Here is a 21,934-nt window from a genome sequence, read left to right as displayed (position 1 = left end):
AGGCTCTGGGCTTTCTCTCCTAAACCCAATTTGTACTGGCAGGTTGATTACCTGGAAGTCAACTACTGCTCCAGCTCCCCTAGGAATTCTGCTGTTGTTGTCATTGTTACTCAGTTGTGTCAGACTCTCCATGACCCCATTTGGGGTTTTCTTGCCAGAGATAGTGGAGTGGTTTGCCATTTCCTTCTCCAGCTCATTTTACAGATGAGGAAACTGAGGCAAATAGGGCAAAGTGACTTGCCCAAGGTCACACAGCTAGAAAGCATCTGAGGCTGGATCTGAACTCAGTTCTTCCTACGGACTTCAGGCCTCCTGCTCTATCCATTGCACTACCTACCTAACCCTAAATTCTAGGGGTACACTTAAAGGGCTTTGGGGTTCTTCTAATGCTACCACTCTCAAGTCCCCCATATCAATCACTAGTGATCAGTGTCCCAATTTTATTTTGACCATTTGCTTTCTCTTTAATATCAATTAGCCAATTACCATTGATTAGCCTTTACAAAGGACTCTTTGCCATGAAGGTATAACTAAGACAGGAGCAGGACCCACTTTCCCCTCTACATACCACTAGGAGCCTGAGAAGAGGGAGATCAAACTGAAAGTGGTGTTACAAAACATTCCCCCACCTCAACTGGGAGTAGGGTACTTCCTGGTCATGGGAGTCCTTTCCAAGTTTACTTCTGGGATGTGACCTTACTTTAGGACATGGTATCTTGGCTAACAGGTCAACCTACCACTAGGGAGGGTCAAGCAGGTGGCTCCTTAGGGCTTGCTCTCCAAACGTCCACCCACTTCTGCCACAGGCAGACTGCACAATCCATTCTGACCATGAACTTCCAGCATTTACTCAGACCTTTTGAAACTCATGGGGCTGTGCCCAGGACTGTTCCATCTCTAACACTCATCCACCTAGAACTGGAGACACCGAGGTGGCCCAGTGGCTGAAGCACTAGACCTGGAATCAGGAAGACCTGGGTCCAAATGTGGCCTCACACTCTTAATAACTGTGTGACCCTGGGACAAGCCACTTAACTCTGCCTGCCTCAGTGTTCTTAACTGAAATGAGGAAGAGCTCCTACCTCCCAGGATTCAGGTGAGGATAAAAATAAAATTTATAAAGCACTTTGTAAACTTTAAAGTACTATACAGAAATGCTAACTATTCACCTAAGATCGGGAAAAAAGAAACACAACAGGGGCAGAAGAAACAGAAGGACATGCATTCACAGCTACATGGCAGCCCACATGGGAGAGTAGCAACAGATGCTACCTCCTCCTTTAGTCTTATAGAGGTTCTAATTTGTCAATGGGGAAGAGAGAGAGAGACATTGTCTATATGTGCCTTTTAAAAAACACATTCAGTTCCAGCTAAAGGAAGGCAGAGGAAGGCAATTTTTTTCTTGCCATTTTATTTCTTTATTTTAATTTATGGAATAAAACAAGCAACCCCATAACATAGTATAATAAAAAAAAAAGACAATTGTACATAAACTGCAAATCTACTGTATGCGCAACTTGCTATTACTTTCAAATATACAACAAAATTATCATGTAATTTTAAAAAAAATTTTTCTTCCCTCCCTCACCCCACCCCACTCATCCTAGAGATAGCTACCATTGGACACATATATTTTGTAATAAAACTGGAAAGGTGAGATAGTACCTGAATGTGGAAGGTCTTTAGTGTTAGGCTAAGGAGTGTGAACTTCGCAAGGTGTCTTGAAGTTTGGGGGCTAGGTTTTTTTTCTTCCCTATTTATTTATTCTATCATTGTTATTTTTTTTTTAAGCTGGGACAACTAACTCTTTTGTCTCATGTAGTTTTTATTTACGATTTCTTGAAATATAGCTCTAAAAAACCAGGCTTTGATAAAGCCCATTGGGATTCAAATGGAGCTACTTGACTATGCCTTTAAACCCAAATCACTCTGGCCCTCACTGACCGGCCAATAATAGATTCCAGCCCAAGCCTCAGTTGTTCCTTACTTGGGTTTTAATGGTTCAGAGTGAGTGTAAATAGCAATTGTTTCTATTCTGGCCAGAAACTCTGAGGGTCTTCCCCTCCCAGATCGATTCTTTTGTGAAGCCAAACTAATCCATTTTTTGCACCAGTTCTTACCTAGCCTTTAACTACTGAATAGGTGTTGCCTCAGACAAACTGAGACCTGGAAAAGACCCCCACCTTAAAAAGGTCAAGGTCTCCCACTGCATCTAGGGCCATTGACACTCATGTCTTGCCACTGGACTCAGATGACTGTGGAGGAGAGAGTGGGGCTAATGACTTTGCACAGCCCTGCCTCACTTAAATCCAATTCACTCCTGATGTAATTGGTTCTTTTCCAGAAGGAAGGATGAACAACAAGGAATATGAACTTTACTGGGTCGGCAATAAAGAGTCTGGGAAGGGTTTTGAGCAGAGGATTGACAAGAACAGATCAATGTTAAAAAGGAAATGTGTGCTACTGACCCCACTGGCTCCTTCCCCACTATCTTGCAACATGGTTAGGTCTCCTTTATTCATTTGATCCAGCCAGCTTCTCAAGTTATTATTTTTTATTTCTTATTGCTAGGAGGAGCCAAACCTCCTAGAAAGGGTCACCTAAATTCCTTTTCTCTACTTCTTCATCTCCTACTCACTTCTCACCTCCAAGTAACCTGGCTTCTGATTATCAACGATCTCTTAACTGCTAAATCCACTGGTCATTTCTCAGTCTGCTTTCGCTTGACCTCCCTATAGTTTTCAACAGTTAAACGTTCCCTTCTCCTGAAGACTTTCTCCTCCCTTGACTTTTTAAAAAAATAAATGTTATTGATATTTTTGTTTTTACATTGTTAAATTTCCCTTGTGTTCCTTCTCCTTTCCCCTCCCAGAGAGCCATCTCATATAACAAAGTTTTGGGATTCAAATGGAGCTACTTGACTATGCCTTTAAACCCAAATCACTCTGGCCCTCACTGATGGGCCAATAATAGATCCCAGCCCAAGCCTCAGTTGTTCCTTTCTTGGGTTTTAATGGTTCAGAGTGAGTGTAAATAGCAATTGTTTCTCTTCTGGCTAGAAACTCTGAGGGTCTTCCCCTCAGAAGAAGGGAAAGACCCAAGAGAACCAACCAATACATTTAAAAAAAATCTGACAATATATGCCCAATGAGTTCCATACTTACGGACTCCCCACATCTGCAAAGGTGAATGTAGTAGTATTGTTGTTTGTTCTTTGTTTTCAAAGAGGACCAATGATACCAGGTGTTGATGTCTTGACTCAAACATGAATTAGATTCAAGCGAGGCAGAGTTGCACAGAGTCAGCAACCTCCCTCTCTCTTTCAGAGTCATGAAAGTCCAGTGGCAAGACAAAAGTCAACACAACTGGCAACGGCCTGGGACACAGTGGATGGCCTTGGTGTCTTTGATGTCTGACTAGGCTCTAAGTGCTCCACAGAGCCTGCTTTAGCCACCTTCAATGTTCTCATCTGCCCATTCCACTGACAGAAGATTCACATGCTTGGAGTAGGCATCTCCCCAACCTACCAAAGGGTTTCAGGCCTGGACCTGGTTGTATGGAGTGTTCAGGGCAGACTACACCTCTGGTGGGAGGGTTTGCTGAGCTCTTTTCAGGGCTGTTCATTCACCTTTGGTGTCTACCTTTTTACCCAACTCTCACCTGTGGCTCCATAGCATGCACAGCAGCCACACACCCCAGTATCTTCTCCTGTCTCTTCTTTGGAGTCACTCCCCTGACTTCTATGACACTGCTCTCTCCTGGTTCTCCAAACTGTCTGATCACTTGATCTCAGTTTTCTTCTCTAGATAATAATCCATCTTCCACTCTCTAAGCATGGGTGTCCCCCAAACCTCTGTCCTGGGACTTCTCCTCTTCTCTCTTACTGATCTCATCAGCTTCCATGAGTTCTACTGTCATCCCGTTGCACATTTCGGCTAGATCTATGTATTGAGACCTCTTTTGAAGTCTAGTGCTAATCACCAATTTCTGCTGGACATCTCCAATAGATGTTCCACTGGTTCCTTCAACCCACCATGTCCAAAATAATATTCATCTTCCCCCACCTAAACCCACACTTCATCCAAATCCTATTAAGGGACATCATCATCCTTCCAGTCCTCGAAGGTGGCATGTCCTTGGTATCATCCTTGACAACTCCTCTTAATTCTAGTGCCTTCCTTCTGTTAATTATTTCCAATTTATCCTGTCTATAGCTTGTTTGTACTCTTTTTTTTTTTTTTGCTTGTTATCTCCCCTATTATACTGTGAGCTCCTAAAAGCATGGACTTTCTTTTTGCCTCTCCTTATATCCCCAGCACTTAACAACACAGTAGGTGCTTAATAAATGTTTATTGATAGACTCCCTGATCTCCTGTATTAAACTAGTTGAAGAGTCATGTCAGGTCTAGCTGCACAATGCCTCATTTATCTACCCCCTTCTCCATACTCTCATGGCCCATACCCTAAGAGTTCAGGACTTCTTTGCTGCCTGCCTGGACTATTGGAATGGCCTCCAAACTGGTCTTCCTGCTTCAAGTTTCTCCCTTCTCCAATTTATCTGGCTTTCACCCAGCTGCCAAATTAATATTCCTAAGACACAGGTCTGATAAGGGATATTTCTGTCCTGCTCAAAAATTTTCAGTGGCTCCCTAGTACCTGTAGGATAAAATACTAATTCTTCAGCCTAGAATTGAAAGCCCTCTGCTCTGGCTCCATCTATCTTTACAAAAACTCCATTATTCCATCCATTCAATATTCTAGTCAAACTAACCTACTAACTACTAACCAAGTTCCTCAAACTTGACATCCCATCTCCTATGTCCATGTCTCCCATATCTAGAACGCACCTTCTCCCCATCACTATCTCTTAAAATCCTTCTGTCCTTCAAGGTTCAGGTAGGGTGCCACATCCTCCTGCTACCCTTCCTCCTCCACCTCCATACTCCCACCCGCACACGGGGTACTTTCTCTTCCCCTTAGATTATCCTTCTTCTGTGTACATATTGTATCCCCTACCAGAATGTAAACTTTTGGAGAGAAAGGAATATTTTATTTTGTTCTTTATATCCCCGAGGGCTTAAGCCCTGAGCTCTCTTCTAAATTCCAACGTCCTATCTTCAACTGCCCATAGGACATTTCTACTTGTTTGTCCCCAAAGCGTGTCAAAGTCAACACATCCAAAACTGAGTATGTGAGCTTCCCCAAACCTGCTTACCTCATTATAATAGTGACAGTGTTAGTATTTGACCCATGTTGCTGTGGGGTAGCCTTAAGATCTCTGGTGAGAGTCAGAAAAACCCAGGTTCAAGAATTCCTTCTGACACACTGGCCGTGTGACTCTGGGAAAGTCTCATTTAACCTCTCAGTGCTCCCTGAAAATTCTCTATAAGTTACAGAGGAGCAGCTAACCTCCATCTGTGGAGAATTTCTGCATTAAGTACTCCCCCAAATGGATGAAATCACAGATTTGGACCTCTAACCCCACCTCCAAGAAATTTCTGGATTACAACTTATCTCAAGGATAATACACTATGACCAGGTAGGATTTGTACCAGGAATGCAGGGCTGGTTCAATATTAGGAAAACTATCAGCATAATTGACCGTATCAACAACAAAACTAACAGAAATCATACCATTATCTCCATAGATGCAGAAAAAGCATTTGACAAAATACAACACATTCTTATTAAAAACACTAGAGAACATAGGAATAAATGGAGTCTTCCTTAAAATGATAGATAGCATCTATCAAAAATCGTCAGCAAGCACTATATGCAATGGTGATAAGCTTGAAGCATTTCCAATAAGATCGGGGGTGAAACAAGGATGTCCATTATCACCACTATTATTCAATATTGTGCAAGAAATTTCTGGTAAGACTAGTGATAAATACACTACAGTACATCAAACTAGCTATAATTAGAGCCACTTGATTAAGATGGAACAAAGTATAGTTTGCACTGAGAGCTCTGTGACCAGTGGAATGTTACATCTCTGGAAAGACTAACTCACAGTGACCTCACCTTTCTTTTCCTGTACTTCTATTCTCTTTGCCTACTTTCCTATCTCTACTCTCACTCTTTCCTAATCCCCAGCTTGGCAGCATAATGGGTAGAGTATCAGCCTCGGAGTCAGGAGAACCTGTGTTCAAGTACCAGCTTTGACATGTCCTAGCTATGCAATCACCTAACTTGTCAGCACCTCAGTCCAGCTCTGGAAATCAGAGATTGCTGTTCTGCCTTAGTAGGGGAATTTCCCCACCAGAAAGCTTCCTACAGAAATGAAGTCACAGATCCAGACCCCCCCAGACCCCCACCTCAAATGCTGTGATGAAGAACCATTCTTCCTCAATCCTTCATATCTCCCCTCCTCCCCCATTAAAAAAAAAAAAACAAAACAAACATTTTACTTGCTAAGGAGCAGAACAGAACACCTGGTGAATGGAGAGTTCAGAGAGATGAATCAGTCTCATTTTTCACAAATTATTCTGGGGAAATCAACTAACATCTTTCTTGGTTTTCCTGGTTACTAAATATTTTCCTCAAGTTTTCCCACCTACTAAATGGGGACAATAACATTGGTGTATAATCTACATTATAAGACAAGTAGGTAAATCCATTTATGTAATGGTTAGCATGTAAAACTTAGAGATTAGAAGATCTGGGTTCAAATCTTGCTTCTGATACTTGCTGGGTGAGTCATTTAATTTCTCTCAGCCTCAGTTTCTTCATTTATAAGACTGCAACATGAGCATAATAATACCTGTAATATTTACCTCCTGAAGTTGTTTTGAGACTCACTGTGATTCCCTCTCTCTATAGATAGATAGACAGACAGATAGATAGATAGATAGATAGATAGATAGATAGATAGATAGATACACAGATAGATATGCAATACTATTCAGGGTGTCCCAAAAGTCTTAGTGCAGTTTTGTATTTTTTTTTTTTAAATAAATTTTTTTTAGGCAATTTAGGTTAAATGACTTGCCCAGGGTCACATAGCTAGTAAGTGTCAAGTGTTTGGTCTGAGGCCGAATTTGAATTCAGGTCCTCCTGACTTCAGGGCTGGTACTCTATCCACTGCACCACCTAGCTGCCCCCTTAGTGCAGTTTTAATCTTAGGTAGGAAGGACAGAACAAGGGGCAACTTGTTTAAGCTTTAATAGCTTAAAACTGCACCAAGACTTTTAGGATACCCCATAAAAAAGTGAATTCTTCTTATACCAAGAGCCCTGAGATTTTTATTCCCTCAGTAAAACCACGCTTGCTTTACAGTTACTAATGACCTTAGGAGAATGGACAAATCCAGTGACCACTTTTTTTTTCTTTTTTGGTGAGGCAATTGGAGTTAAGTGACTTGCTCAGGGTCACACTGCTAGTAAGTGTCAAGTGTCTGAAGCTGGATTTGAACTCAGGTCCTCCTGACTCTATCCTGTGACCCTTTCTTTTCTTTTTTGTTTTTTGCATTTTTTAGTGAGGCAGTCAGAGTTAAGTGACTTGCCCAGGGTCACACAGCTAGTAAGTAGCAAGTGTCTGAAGCTGAATTTGAACTCAAGTCCTCCTGACTCTATCCTGTGACCCTTTCTTAATTTCTTTGACTTCTCTGCTGCCTTGGGGAATAACCACACCCTCCTCCACAAAAACTTTGGCTTTCAAAATACTGCCAAACCTGTTTCTTTTGTTTTTGCTCTTTCTTAAGTTTTTTTTTCCTCTTTTTTCTGGCTTTTCTTTTTTAGGATTGGTTTATCAGTCCGACTAGTCTCGCCTCTAATATCTCTAACTGTGCTCCTATTTGCTGAGTCCTCCTTTCCGACAAGTAGTAGCACTGTCAATGAATCAATCACTGTCAGGCACAGACAGATGTGCTTGGTTATTCCACCAACATCGGGCTAATTGCCTTCACCACAAACAGGCATCTTTCCCCACTCTCCCCATTGCCGTACATGGATATTTTAGATCCTTATCAAGTCTGTGGTTCTTCTTCCATCTTTACTGAAATACATATGGAAAAGCTGTGACCTTCTATGTATCCATCCTAGCTAGATACCATGTCCTCAAGTTTTCCTACAGCACTTGATCTGTATCTCACCTTTTGCTTCCATCACTCCCTACCTCGAATTGTTATCTTTATCTGTTTATATATCCTCTCTCTCCTCTCTGGCAGAACATAAGCTCCTTACAGTCAGAAACCAGGTCACTAATTTGTCATTGCATTCCCCAGAGGCTCACAGTGCCTTACACATTGTAGGCACTTATTAAATGCTTCCTGAATTGAAGGCATCATCCTCTTGGGCCCCCAGACTTAGAATCCTAGATTTAGAGATGAAAGAGACCTCAGAGGTTATCTTATCCAACTCCTCTTTTTAAAGATGAGGAAATTGAAGCCCATGGAGGTTAAGTGACTTGACCAAGGTCACAAAGGTAATAAGTATCAGGCTTGATTTGAACCTCGATCCTTTAATATCCAATATGCTTTCAATTACACCACCCTGTGGCAACTGGAGTCCTTTTCCTATTTTTAAACTCATTCTGCTCCCAAGCTGAAACTTGATGATTCTTACTTTAATGCATCTTCTATCTACCCTGTTCCTTTCCATTCCCATGGCCACCACCCTAGTCTTAGTCCTTGCCATCTCACACCTACATGACTAAAATAGCCTCTGAGGTGGTTTCCTTGCCTCTAGCCTCTCCTCCCTCAAATCCATCCTACACATAATTGCTAGGATAATCTTCTTCAAACATAATGTACCTTCTCGTTGGAGAACTCACAATGGCTCCCTTCATATCAAATTCTCACTCTTTAGTTTGCCCTTCAATGCCTGGGAACAACTGCACCTCCCTTATCTCACCAACTTTCTCATGACTCATGTATATGGACCCTTCAGTTTGATGAAGTTAATCTGTTGATCTGTTTACCATTGACTGCCACTTGTTACATCCTGTCTTCCTACCTATGTCCCCTTGCCTTCCCTCTCCTCCTCCACAGTTCTCAACTTGCAATATAATCTGTCTTTACCAATTCATGGCTCTCTCCAATTTCTAAATGTAGTTTAGAGCCCATTTCTTCTAGGAAGCTTTCCCTAATTAATCCCATTTGACTCCAAGTACTTCTGAACTTTGTGACCATTAAGTACCTGTGATTTTAATGGTGTTTACTGGCACATTTAATTCATTTCAAATCAGGAAACATTTAATAAGGGCCCACAATGTGTTAGGTTTGGGGTATATAGTTGCTTTCCTTAGGAGGCTTACATTCTACTTAGGGGAGAGATAGATAGATAGATAGATAGATAGATAGATAGATAGATAGATAGATAGATAAAGATAACTATATAAGGTAGGAAGTGATGGACATAAAAAGTGAGATACAATTCAAGTGCTCCAGGAAATTTTGAGCAGGGGATTTCTGATTAAGATGGCCATGTAGAACATCATAGTTTTTCTATTTTTATTTTCAGCAAAGATGGAAAAAAGAACCTTAGACTTGATAAGGATCAAGAAATCCAAAGAGAAAACATAGTAAGCACCTCGATGCAGCCTAAAATTATGAAAAAAAAGACAGTCAGAAAGTCTGTGGGAGCCTTCACTAGAGAAGCCAGAGTGAGCCCAGGGAAATAGGTTGGAAGCCTGCCAGTGTTAGGACTAGGGATGCTCTAAGGCTACCAGAAGCTTGCAGGTGTATCCAGAGAGCAAAAAGCCCTGAGTGAACTGATGGGGGGAATTTCCAGGGAATCATAGCATTCTGACAATGGATTCAGGGCCAGAGACCTACAGCCCTTGGGCAAGAGAGTCTGGATGTCAACAGCAATCGAACATGATTCAGAGGGCCTTAAAGACCACAGATTACAGAATCGGGATGGTCTAGAAGGCTTGCCTGACAATACTCTGAGCAAGAAACATGAAGGAAGGCAAAGCTAATGGCAAGATCACGATTAGTAGAAGTGACAACCAAACAGGACCTGATGATTCCATTCAAGAGTAAGAGATGAGATTGATCTAGTACCAAATGGCTGGAGCTATAAGTAAATAGAAGAAGATGCCAAGCACTATGAAGAAATATTATAGCTGAAAAAACACTGAAGACATACACTACACATAGAAAAAGAGAGTAATTCCATAACAATTATAGGCACAGCCTTGTAAGAAAAAAATGGCTTGACCAAAAAAATTATAAAAGTCCCCAGAAGAAATGAAGCAAGAGATAAAAAAAACATTATATAAGTGAAATAAGAGCTCTAGAGGAAAGGATTAGAAGGAGAATGACTAGCTTAGAATAAAAGGTAGAAAACCTTATCCAAATAACAAACTCCCTCAAAGTTAGAATAGGCCAAATACAATTTAATGACTCGATGAGACAAGAAATATTAGTAAAAATTCAAAAGACTGAAAAAATAGAAGAAAATGTAAAGTATCCCCTATCACAAACAACTGACATGGAAAACAGATCAAGGAGAGAAAATTAAAGAATCAATAAACTCCTATATGAAAACCATGAACAAACAAAAAAGTTGGATACAATATTTTAATTATAGATCATTAGGAAAGATCACATTGGTTTGGTTTTTTTTTGTGTGGCCACTTTATCCCTTGAAAAGAGAGGACAGATGTCTATTAGAAGAAAAAGTATAAGAAACTATCAATGATAGAAATATACAATTAACAATCATAACCAAGAAGGTGACTGGGATAAACTCACCCTCAAAATGGAAGAGCATAGTAGAATGGATTAGAAAGCAGAATACAATGCAATGTTTGCAGGAAACACAGTTGAAATATAAGGATTGACACAAAGTTAAAATGAGGGATTGAATTTATTATGCTTCAGGTAAAATTTTAAAAAGCAGATGTAGCAATCTCATACAAAACAACAATAAAAATAGAAATGTTTAGTAGGGATAAATAGGGGAACTATATTATCTTAAAGCATGATAGACAATGAAATAATATAAATATGTAATAGATATGTACCATATAGCTTAATTTCTAAATGCTTAAAGAAAAATGTATTCAAATACAGAGAGAAATAGACCACAAAACCACATAACAGGTGGGTTCCTTAAGGTACCCCCTCCTTTTTTTAATGGTTATTTATTTATTTTTAGTTTTCAACATTCACTTTCATAAGATTTTGAGTTTTAAATTTTCTCCCCCTCCTTCCCCTTCCCCTTCCCCAAGAAGGCATGCAATCTGATATAAGCCATACGTGAACAATCATATTAAACATATTTTTACATTAGTCACATTGTGAAGAATTAGAACCAAAGGGAAAAACCAGAAGAAAGAAAAAAAAAGGAAACGTAGCATACTTTGATTTGCATTCGGATTCCATAGTTCTTTCTCTGGATACGGATAGCATTTTCCATCATGAGTCTTTTGGAATTGTCTTAGATCACTGCATTGCTGAGAAGAGCTAAGTGTATCAGAGTTGGTCATTGTACAATGTTGCTGTTACTGTGTACAGTGTTCTCCTGGTTTTGCTCACTTCACTCAGCATCAGTTCGTGCAAGTTTTGCCAGGTTTTTCTGAAGTCTGCCTGCTCATCATTTCTTATGGAACAATAGTATTCCATTACCTTCATATACCACAACTTGCTCAGCCATTCCCCAATTGATAGGCATTCCCCCCATTTCCATTTTTTTGTCACCACAAAAAGAGCTGCTATAAATATTTTTATACATGTGGGTCCTTTTCCCATTTTTATTATCTCTTTGGGATACAGACCTAGAAAGGGTGCTGCTGGGTCAAACGGTACACGCAATTTGATTGCCCTTTGGGCATAGTTCCAAATTGCTCTCCAGAAAAGTTGGATCAGTTCACAACTACACCAACAATGCATTAGTGTCCCAATTTTCCCACATCTTCTCCAACAGAAAATGTTCAATCTTAAATGGAAATAGTTTAATCCTAAAAAAACTATGAAGTCAAAGGACAAATAATAGAAATAACAGATATTTTCATCAGAGATAATGGCAACAATGAGGCTGGTATGCAGCAAAAGCAGTCCTTATGGGAAATTTTATATTACTAAAAGTTTTCATCAACAAAAAGAGGGGGGGGAAGCTAGAAAAGCAACAGATTTTAAAATCTAACCTGGATGCCAAAATAGAAATTCTGAAAATCAAAGAATAGATTAATAAAATTGAATTGACGAAACAAGGCATTATTTTTAAGAAACTAATGGAATAGATAACCATTAGGTTATCTGATTCTTAAAAGAGAGGGAAAAAATTTCCAATATCAAAATAAAAAAGAGAATTAATAACAAATTAAGATAAATAAGGAAATTATTAGAAACTCTTTTGCCCATATATGCAAATAAAGCTGACAACCTAAATAAAATAGATATTTATAAAAATATAAAATGTCCACAATAATAGAACAAAAATAGAGAATTTAAGTAACCCAATCCCAGGAAAAGAACTGGTCAAGCCATAAATGAACTCCCAAAGAGGGGGAAAAGCCATCATCTAATGGATTTACAAGTGAATTTTATCAATCATTAAAATAAAAATTAATTCTAATTTTACATAAATTGCTTACAAAAATAGGAAAAGAAGAGATCTTACTAAATTCCTTCTATGATACAAATATGGTTTTGATACCCAAATTAGGGAGAGATAAAGCAAAGAAAGAAAACTATAGACCAGTGTTCCTAATGAATATCAAAGCAAAAATATTGAATAAAATATTATCAAAGAGATTATAGTAACATATGAAAAACACTATATGCTATGACCGCATTGGGTTTATACCAAAAATGCAGAGTTGGTTCAACATTAAGAAAACTATAACCATAAGAGTCCACATTAATAACAAGGGGATAGGGACTAGACCTATGATTTCATTCAGGAAGTGAGGAGATTCCCTCTATCAATGCAATTAGCACCCTTTTTTTGAAACTTATAATCTTAACGAGTTGTCTGAAAGACTGAGAGTTGAAGTTACTTATTCAGCATCACACATCCAGTATATATTAGAACTAAGACTTGAATCCAGGTGTTCCTGGCTTTGAGGCCAACTTTCTACCCATTATATCATTTTGCCTCACCCAATAAAAACAATTGAAATCACACGATTATATCAATAGACATAGAAAAGGCTTTTGACAAAATGTAATACTCATTTTTATTTAAAAGAAAACACTAAGAAGTATATGAATAGACCTTTTCTTTTTCAATCTTTTTTTTTTTTTGGCTAGGCAGTGGGGTTAAGTGACTTGCCCAGGGTCACACAGCTAGTAAGTGTTATGTGTCTGAGCCCAGATTTGAACTCAGGTGCTCTATCCACTGTACCACTTAGCTGCCCTAAACCTTTTCTTAATATGGTAAATGCTAACAATCTAAAACTAAGGGTCAACATTATATGTAATGGAAAAACACTAGAGGCCTTTTGTTTTCCTTTGTTTTGTAGTATTTATTCATAGATGCTTTAACTCATTTGCTAGATCTGGAGGCCATATTTTCTTCTATTGTTACTATTTTCCCTATTTATTTATTTGCTTACATTAAAAGTCTTTGAGTTTTTTTCTTCCTGAAATCTTTAGTCATTTCAGTCTATCTTTCTCCAAGATTACCCCTATTTACTTTGTAACTCTGTTCCATCTGCTGGTTTTATTGGGGATCATATCTCAAAGTGTCTCAGTCTCCTCTCATGCTGGGCAATTCATAATTCACCAGCCTTGGTCTCTGCCACAAGTAACTTTTAGGTGGTCAGAACTACCCTCAGCTATGTTCGGCTTCAGGTTTAGTGGAGCGGTGCACAGTCTCCCATACACAGTGTCGGGTCCTGGTCCCACTTCTTTTGTTTCTAATTCTTTGGCCGAAAGCTATTCAGAGCTTTACGGTAACTGGTGCTATAGAGTTGTGGTTCCTGAAAGGCTTTTACTCCAAAAGGGCTATGGTTATGCTGGTTATCAGTCCTGGTCAGGGTAAATTTCCACAGCCTGGAAGTGGGGTCTCCATGGCACTAGCAAGGAGGAGGGGAGACTAGGGTATGGGGTGAGTTTTGTTGGAAGCCTGTGTCATATTTTTGGGTCTGCTAATGCAGCTTCACTGCCAGTAGTGTGGAAGGTTCAGGAGGGGTGCTGAGTGAGCTCAAGGTAGGTGAGCCTTACTTCATGGATTTTTTTAATCTTCTTTTGGATTCTGGGTGTCCTAGACCATGCAGGCAGCTGAAGTTGCTTTATCTTTGGTGCATAATTTACATTTTGGAGAAGTTTGAGAGGGCATGTGGATCAGAAAAAATATCCAGTCCTCCATTTTACTACTTATATGACCTGGAATGCTCACTAGAGGCATGTCAAATAATATCAGGGGCAAAGCAAAAATGCCCATTATAAACACTATTATTTGATGTAATTCTAGATTATGCTACCTATAGTAATAAGACAAGAAAAAGAAATTGTACTAGTAAACACAGGTCTTCACCTGTGGAAATAAAATTATCACTTTTTTGCAGATGATATGATACTCTACTTAATAATATTTTTTTTGGTGAGGCAATTGGGGTTAAGTGACTTGCCCAGAGTCACACAGCTAGTGAATATTATGTATCTGAGGCCAGATTTGAACCCAGGTCCTCCTGACTCCAGGGCTGGTACTCTATCCATTGTGTCACCCAGCTGCCTTAATTGAAATAATTTATAACACAAATAATTAGGATATACAATAAGCTCACAAACTCATTAGCCTTTCTATATATTACTAACAAAACCCATCAGAAAGAGATAGAAAAAAAATTCATTCAAAACAACTACAGAATCTATAAAGGATTTGAGAGTTCACATTCCAAGATGTATGCATAGGAACAGAACTCTAAAAAACTCTTTACAGAAATAGAGACAGCTAAATAATTGGAGAGCTATTAATTATTCATGGTTGAGCTGTGCCAATGTAATTAAAATGACAATACTACCTAAATAAATTAACTTATTCAGTTCCATGCTAATTAAAAGATCAAAGGCTTCCCTTATAGAACTAAAAAGAAATCATCTATAATGAGGAACTAAAGGTGAAGAATCTCAAGGGAAATACTGAAAACTAATGGGAAGAAGGACAACCTTATCGTACCCAATATCAAACTATTCTACAAAGCTGAATTCATCTAAAGTATTTGATACTCATTAAAAAACAGAAAAGTTAATTAGAAGAAGAACATACAGTCATCCGGAAGCAAATGAATAGATAGGAATAGCATAGTGTTGATAAGTCCCAGACCCCAGCTACAAGGATAAGGGCTCACTATTTGGGGGGGGGGGGAAAATTGCAGAAAAAATGGAAAGCAGGTTGATAGAAAATATGTTTACACAAACATCTCACACCGTATACCACCAGAAGCTCCAAATGGACATGGAGGTATAGTCATATAAGTTCTCACTATGGAAATTTAGAGGGATACAGAAGGAGAAACTTTTTGTAACTATAGTTAGAGGAAGAGTTTTTGACCAAAAGAGCAATAAAGAGGATTATAAAAGGTAAAATGAACAATTTTTACTATAAAGACTTGAAAAGCTTTTGCATGAACAAAATCAATACATTTGAAATTAGAGGGAAAAAGGTAACTGGGAGAAAAAATCTTTGCAGTAAATTACTATGATTAAAAATCTAATATTCAAGATACATAGGGAATTGGTTCAATATATAAAAAATGTACAATTTTGATCCTTTAAAATTAACTTTTTTGCATAAATGAAATCAATGCAGCTAAAATCAGAAGGGAAAAGTTAACTGGAGAAAAATACTTTATCAGTTATTCTGATAAAGCTCTCATTTCTAAGCTATATAATGAACTGATCAAATATTTAAGAATGAGTCATTCTCTAACAGATACATGGTCAAAGACTATCAATAGGAACTTGTCAAGGGAAGAGAACCAAGTTATCAACAACTATATGAAAAAGAAAATGCTCCAAATCACACATAATAAGAGAAATGCAAATTTAAGAAAACTCTGAAGTTCCACCTCACACCAATTAGATTGGTAAAGATGACAAAAAAGGAAAACTCTAATTGGAGGGGACGTGGGAGGACAGTCACACTAATGCACTGCTGGTGGAACTATGAAATGGTCCAACCATTCTGAAAAGCAATTTGGAACTATTTTCCAAAAATTACTAACCTGTGCATATTTTTGATCCAGTGATATCACTACTAGGTATATACCCCAAACAAAAGAAAAGGAAAAGGACCCGGGTGTCCAAAAATATTCACAGTAGAACTTTTTTTTTTCTTGCTGCAGCCAATAACTGGAATTTAACTAGATCAATTGGGGAGTGACTGAACGAATCATGACACATTATGATGAAAGAAACGCATTCAGAGAAGCTTAGGAACTTAACATCTATAAACTAATGCAGAATGAAGTGAGAAGAACCAGAATGATTTATACAAACACTGTAACACTCTAAAGAAAAAATAGTTTAAAAGACTTAACTCTTATCAATGCAATGACCAACCAAGAGTCCAGAAGACTGATGAGGAAGTATGCCACCGACTAGAGAAGTGAGGGATAGAAGTGCCCAATGCAACATGGTTTTGTGCACACGGCCACCATGTTGTGTTGTTTTGGTTTGCTTACTGATTGTAAGGGAGGGTTTTTTTTTTCCCATTGGAGGCAGATAGTAACACCAAAAAAAGAAAAGAAGACAAGGATGGAGTATAACTGATACATTTAAAAGAAAATGTGCAGAAAAGAACAGAAGGAAACTCAGAGGAAGAAGGTCAAAAACAGCTTTGTCACTGTATTGAATTCATAGTATACTTTTAAAAATAAGCTATACATAACAGAGACCCTCAGATTTGTATACAACCCTTTTTTTCAGTTCTTCTTTTTACACAGAATTATTTATTTTTGTTGGTGTTTATAAAGTTCAAAATAGCCAAAAAAAAAGTTTTTAAAAATTGGGAAAAGAAGAGATAATTTTCAGCATGGGGGTCAAGAGAGATTTCACAGAAGAGGTAGCCTGTGAGCTAAATCTCAAAGGAAGAGAAAAATTCTAAAAAGAGCCAAGAAGGGGAGTGCATAAGGTGGACTTAAGGAACAGGGTGAACTAACTTCACTAACCAACCATCTTATAAAATACAGGTCACTGGTCAAGAGGGCTAAAAGCTATGGGAGCGTAAACAGGTCTACACAAATCCATCACTACTGGTGGAAGAACGCATAAAAATGTGTGGTCTTGAATGGAAGCAGCAATGACACCACAGAACATTATACTAAACAGATAGCCCTTACATAAGAGTCTAATCCTCTTCTTTTACAGATGAGTATCTGAGGCGCAGAGGAAAGAAATGACTTTCCCAAGGTCAAACAACGACCTAGGGGCCATACTAGGACATGAATCCAAGTATCGTATCTCCTACTCACATCCTTTCTAGTAGATCATGCTGCTATATGGAAACAGCACGTTGCTGATTGACGGGCCATTAACTAGTAAATTAGAGATCTCTTATGATTTCCAGTAAAGAGAAAGGCTCAAGTGCAATCCAAAGAGCTCACCACCCATCTTCTCCCCTACTTCAGTGTGGTCAAGAATTCAGGAAAATGAAATTGTCTGTCCTGATGGCTAGGTTGGAGACCCCCTAATCCATATTATAGCATCATGGCATTAACGATTGCTGTCATGATGTGTTGGGAAGAGTGTTTCCTCCCAAACTTTGTACTTCTTCTGACTTCACCGTTTCTTGGTAGAAATTGCCTTGGATTTGAAATCAGAGGACATGGGTTCAAATCTCATCCCTGAAATTTACTATTTATATCTTTACTATATAAATTCACTACATAAATTTATATATTTATGTGTAAATATATATAATATATATACATTTATACAATATAGTCACATATGTTTATACATAAATATTGCATATCATATATGTGCATATGTAAATACATATATATGTGTGTGTATGTATGCATATAATATATACACATATATGTAATAGAATATATTATATACCTTATAAACATATTCTTTATGTACATATATTCATACATAAATATAAACATAACATAAATATATGTACATAATATACTTCTATATTTATAAATTTACAACTCACCTAGCTTCTTCTCCAAGTTCCAGTTTCTTCATCTGTATACTGAGAGGGTTGGGCTCAACATGGTATCATGGAAAAGGCATCTGGTATCAGAGGATTCAGATCTAATTCTTTGTCTGACACTAAATGACATGAGTGACCTTGGGTAAGTCATTGCAGCTTCTGGGCCTCATTTTCATCATCCAGACAATGAGCGGGTTGGACCAGATGGTCTCTGTGGCCCCTTCCAGCTTTACTATTGTGACCTCATAATGATTCACCCAGACTCCCATGGTCTAACTTTGAAGTTTTCTTGAGCTCTTCCCCCTTCCTCAGCTCTCACCTGTGTAGCTCTGTTCCTGCTCAAGCCTTGGGTGCCAGAGAGACATCCCTTTGCTTCTGTGGAAGATGACATGACTCTTGACTGGCTAACAGAATGCTGAGCACGACGCTCCATAAAGCTGTATATGGGACTTACTCAGTTGGTTAAGGACTTAGGAGAGGGAATTTGGAGACATGGCTGGATAAAGAAACTTCGAGGGACACAGAGGAGAGAAATGCTTTTGAGTGTCACACTGGAGCTCTTGAGGTCGTGGGCACATCTGGGAGCTGATTCTGTTGTGATCCTGGACCTCCAGAGCCTGCAATACTGTAGGCTGCAGAAAGCAGATTGTCCCCTCCCTTCTGGTTTGAGATTACCTTGCTCCCAGAGGGAGAAATCATTTATTCTTGTGTATTCATTGATATATATAGGGGATGTGTGGAGGCAGCTAGGTAGCTCAGAGGACCTGGAGTCCAGAAGACCTGAGTTCAAATGCAGTCTCAGACACTTACTAGCTGTGTGACCCTAGGCAAGTCACTTAACTCTGCCTTAATCCATTAGAGAAAAAAATGGCAAACCACTCCAGGATCTTTGCCAAGAAAATCCCATCGATAGTACTGAGGTGCTATGGTCCACGGAGTCATAAAGAGTTGGGTACAACTGAACAACAATTCACGAGTAGTTACTGATCTGGAGAACTCTCATTTCTATTTGGTATTTTGCTTGGGTAAACAGGCATATTTGCTACTTGTGATCATATTTTTTTAACTAACATCTAATGGGAAGGAGCTAAGAGCTAGAGACCAGGGAAATAAGAGCTTTGGTTCTGAAACTGACCTGTACCCTTAGACCACAGATATTTAGCAGGGTAGATAGCTATAATTCTAGCTTGCTTTACCTGGTGGCCAAAAAGATCAATAACTCGGACTCCCATGGTTGTAGACCTTGCCTACCCCTCCTCTGCCTGTGCTCCTGGTGGTGCTAGGAGATGGGGTGAGGCAGAATGGACCTCAGATGCTATTTACCCATGCCACCCAAGATTTGTGTCTATTTATTTAGACAGCCCCACACACATAGCTTATACATGCAATCAGTCCTTTTACTAAATCTTGTTTATTCCACCTCTGCCTTAGCTTTTCAATCTGTTCCTACCTCTCTTCCCACTGTCACCACCCTAGGACAAGCCCTCATTACCACCCACTTGGATGATTACAATAGCCTTCCCACTTCCACTCTCTCCTCCCTCCAAATCATCCTCCAGGTTGCTGTCAGATCTATCTTTCTAATTCATAGATCATCTCATGTCACTGCTCGGCTCCAAACCCTTCAGAGGCTCCATATGGCCTTCTAGGTACATTTCAAACTTATACCTGGTATTTAAGACCCGTCACAATCTAGACTAACCTATCTTTCCAGATTTATTTCAGACAACTTCCCCCTTCTGCATATTCTACTGCATGTCCTACACTTTCCCCACCTCCATATTTACGCTGTTCCCCATTGTGGAATGTCTTCCCTGCCCATTAAATTCCTACTCTGTTATTTATTTTAAGATGTTCTTGATGTGTTTAGTACAGTGCTTGGCACACAGTAGGTGCTTAATAAATGTTTACTGATTGATTCTGTTTAATATATATATATTTATAACATGGTCATTTCTCTAATTCTACCCCCAGGATCCTAGTAAGCCTGCCCTATACCAAAGAATACAGTATGTCTGATAGCTTAGGCATTCCATAATCCGCTACCTCTCCAAGGAAACTTACCCAGTTCTTCAAAGCCCACTCTCCTAAATGAAGCCATTGCTGGGTGGTCTCTCTAGCTATCAAGAACCTTTCTCCTCTTCTGCCTCCACATAGTACTTTCCCTTGGTATGATATACTGATAAATATTATGCATCAGTGATTTTTGTGTAGAGAAATCAGCCTGTGATTTGTTGCAGGTAGAGGCAAAAGTCAGCTGGCTTTTCAATCTTCATCAGCCAACCAAAGGCTTATCATCTGCAGAGAATAGATTGAGATTGTTGCAGACATCCTCCCCATTGGTCTCCCTGCATCCATGACACCGTGGGCTCTCTGTTCTCCAGTTCATTCTCTGCACTGCTTCCAAATTGATATTCCAAATGCACAGATCTGAAGCCCATGTCACTCCCCTGCTCAAGCGACATCATGTTTCCCCATTGGTACTAGGAGAAAATACACGATTGGTGGGAGAGTGACATCAAGGTTTACGAGGAAAACGTTTTGTTGTTATTTTTCTTTCTATATTATTACCTTGGATGACTTTGCTTTGCACTAAGTGTATCCTCTTGCAAGTCACTTCACTTCCGTTTATCTCAGTTTCTCCAACTGTAAAAGTATCTCAGTTTCTCCAGCAGTAAAAAGCAAACACATTGGTGGGGGCTTGTGATCTATAATTTGGAAAACAAACTGACCCACAAAGTACCTAGAACCTAGGCTATCTTTCTGAAGCACTCATGGGTAATGGGAGACCCAACCACTCATGTAGACATGTTATCTATCTACTAGAGCATAAATACCAAGAGGGCAAAATTCCCTAAACTCTGTTATCTCCCTCAGCTCCTGGTATATGCTTAAATTATCTTGCACTTAACTTAACTGTGTAAATGCTGTAACCTTTCAGTAGAATGAGGTATCTAGGTGGCCCAGTGAATAGAACACTGGGTCAGAAAGACCTGACACTTATTAGCTGTGTGACCCTGGGCAAGTCACTTAACCTCTGTTTATCTCAGTTTCTCCAACTGTAAAATTAGGATAATAATAGCACATACTTTGGAAGGTTATTGTTAGGCTCAAATGAGATAATATATAAATATAAACACATTGCCTGGCCTATAATAGGTACATAAATATTTATTCCCTTTCCCCCAGAAGGTAAAGTCCTTGAGAACAGTTCTTCATTTTGTATTACATCTAGTATAGTGTTCTCTACATAGTAAATACTTAATGAATGCTTCAATCTAATAAGTGTTTTTTTAATTTAATTAAGTTGAAATTTTTTAAACAAAAATGCCATGAAAGATGATTGGTGTATTAACTGCTAAGTGACTCTCTCTGTTTTTTTTCTTAACTACACAGGCCCATAGTCCCCCTGGTCAACTAGTAACTTTCTAGTAATGCCCTAGGAAGTTACTTAGCTTGTACTGACAGGGTTATTTCAGGTTCATTTTTGGTAAAGAAAAAGTAAAGTGAAGGAAAAAGAAAGAGTAAAAAGAATATTATCTTATCTCTAAATTGCCATTTTCATACCAGGAGTTCAGTGTTTACATGCATGGATGTCACTAAAACCCTAAACATAGAAAGTCAGCAAGTTTTATTACACCCTGTTTTATACAGGGAGATGAAACGATGGGTCTGGAGACATGAACCGGGCTTTCATCCAGAACTCACCATGGATAGAGTGCCCAGAGGTGCTGATCCCAGACTGATACAGACTCGGCTCTACCAAGAGCCAAGTTTCAGCCAAGAACCCTGTGGACCACTCTTCAGTTACAGCTGAGAGACAAAAACAACACCTGACATTTTTAAAGTGCTTTATGTTTTTCAAATCTCCG

Source organism: Phascolarctos cinereus, unplaced genomic scaffold (genome assembly GCF_003287225.1).
Source record: "Phascolarctos cinereus isolate Bilbo 61053 unplaced genomic scaffold, phaCin_HiC Scaffold_7;HRSCAF=346, whole genome shotgun sequence".
NCBI lineage: Eukaryota > Metazoa > Chordata > Mammalia > Diprotodontia > Phascolarctidae > Phascolarctos > Phascolarctos cinereus.
The sequence above is the reverse complement of the archived record's forward strand: the minus strand, read 5'-3'. Positions refer to the sequence as shown.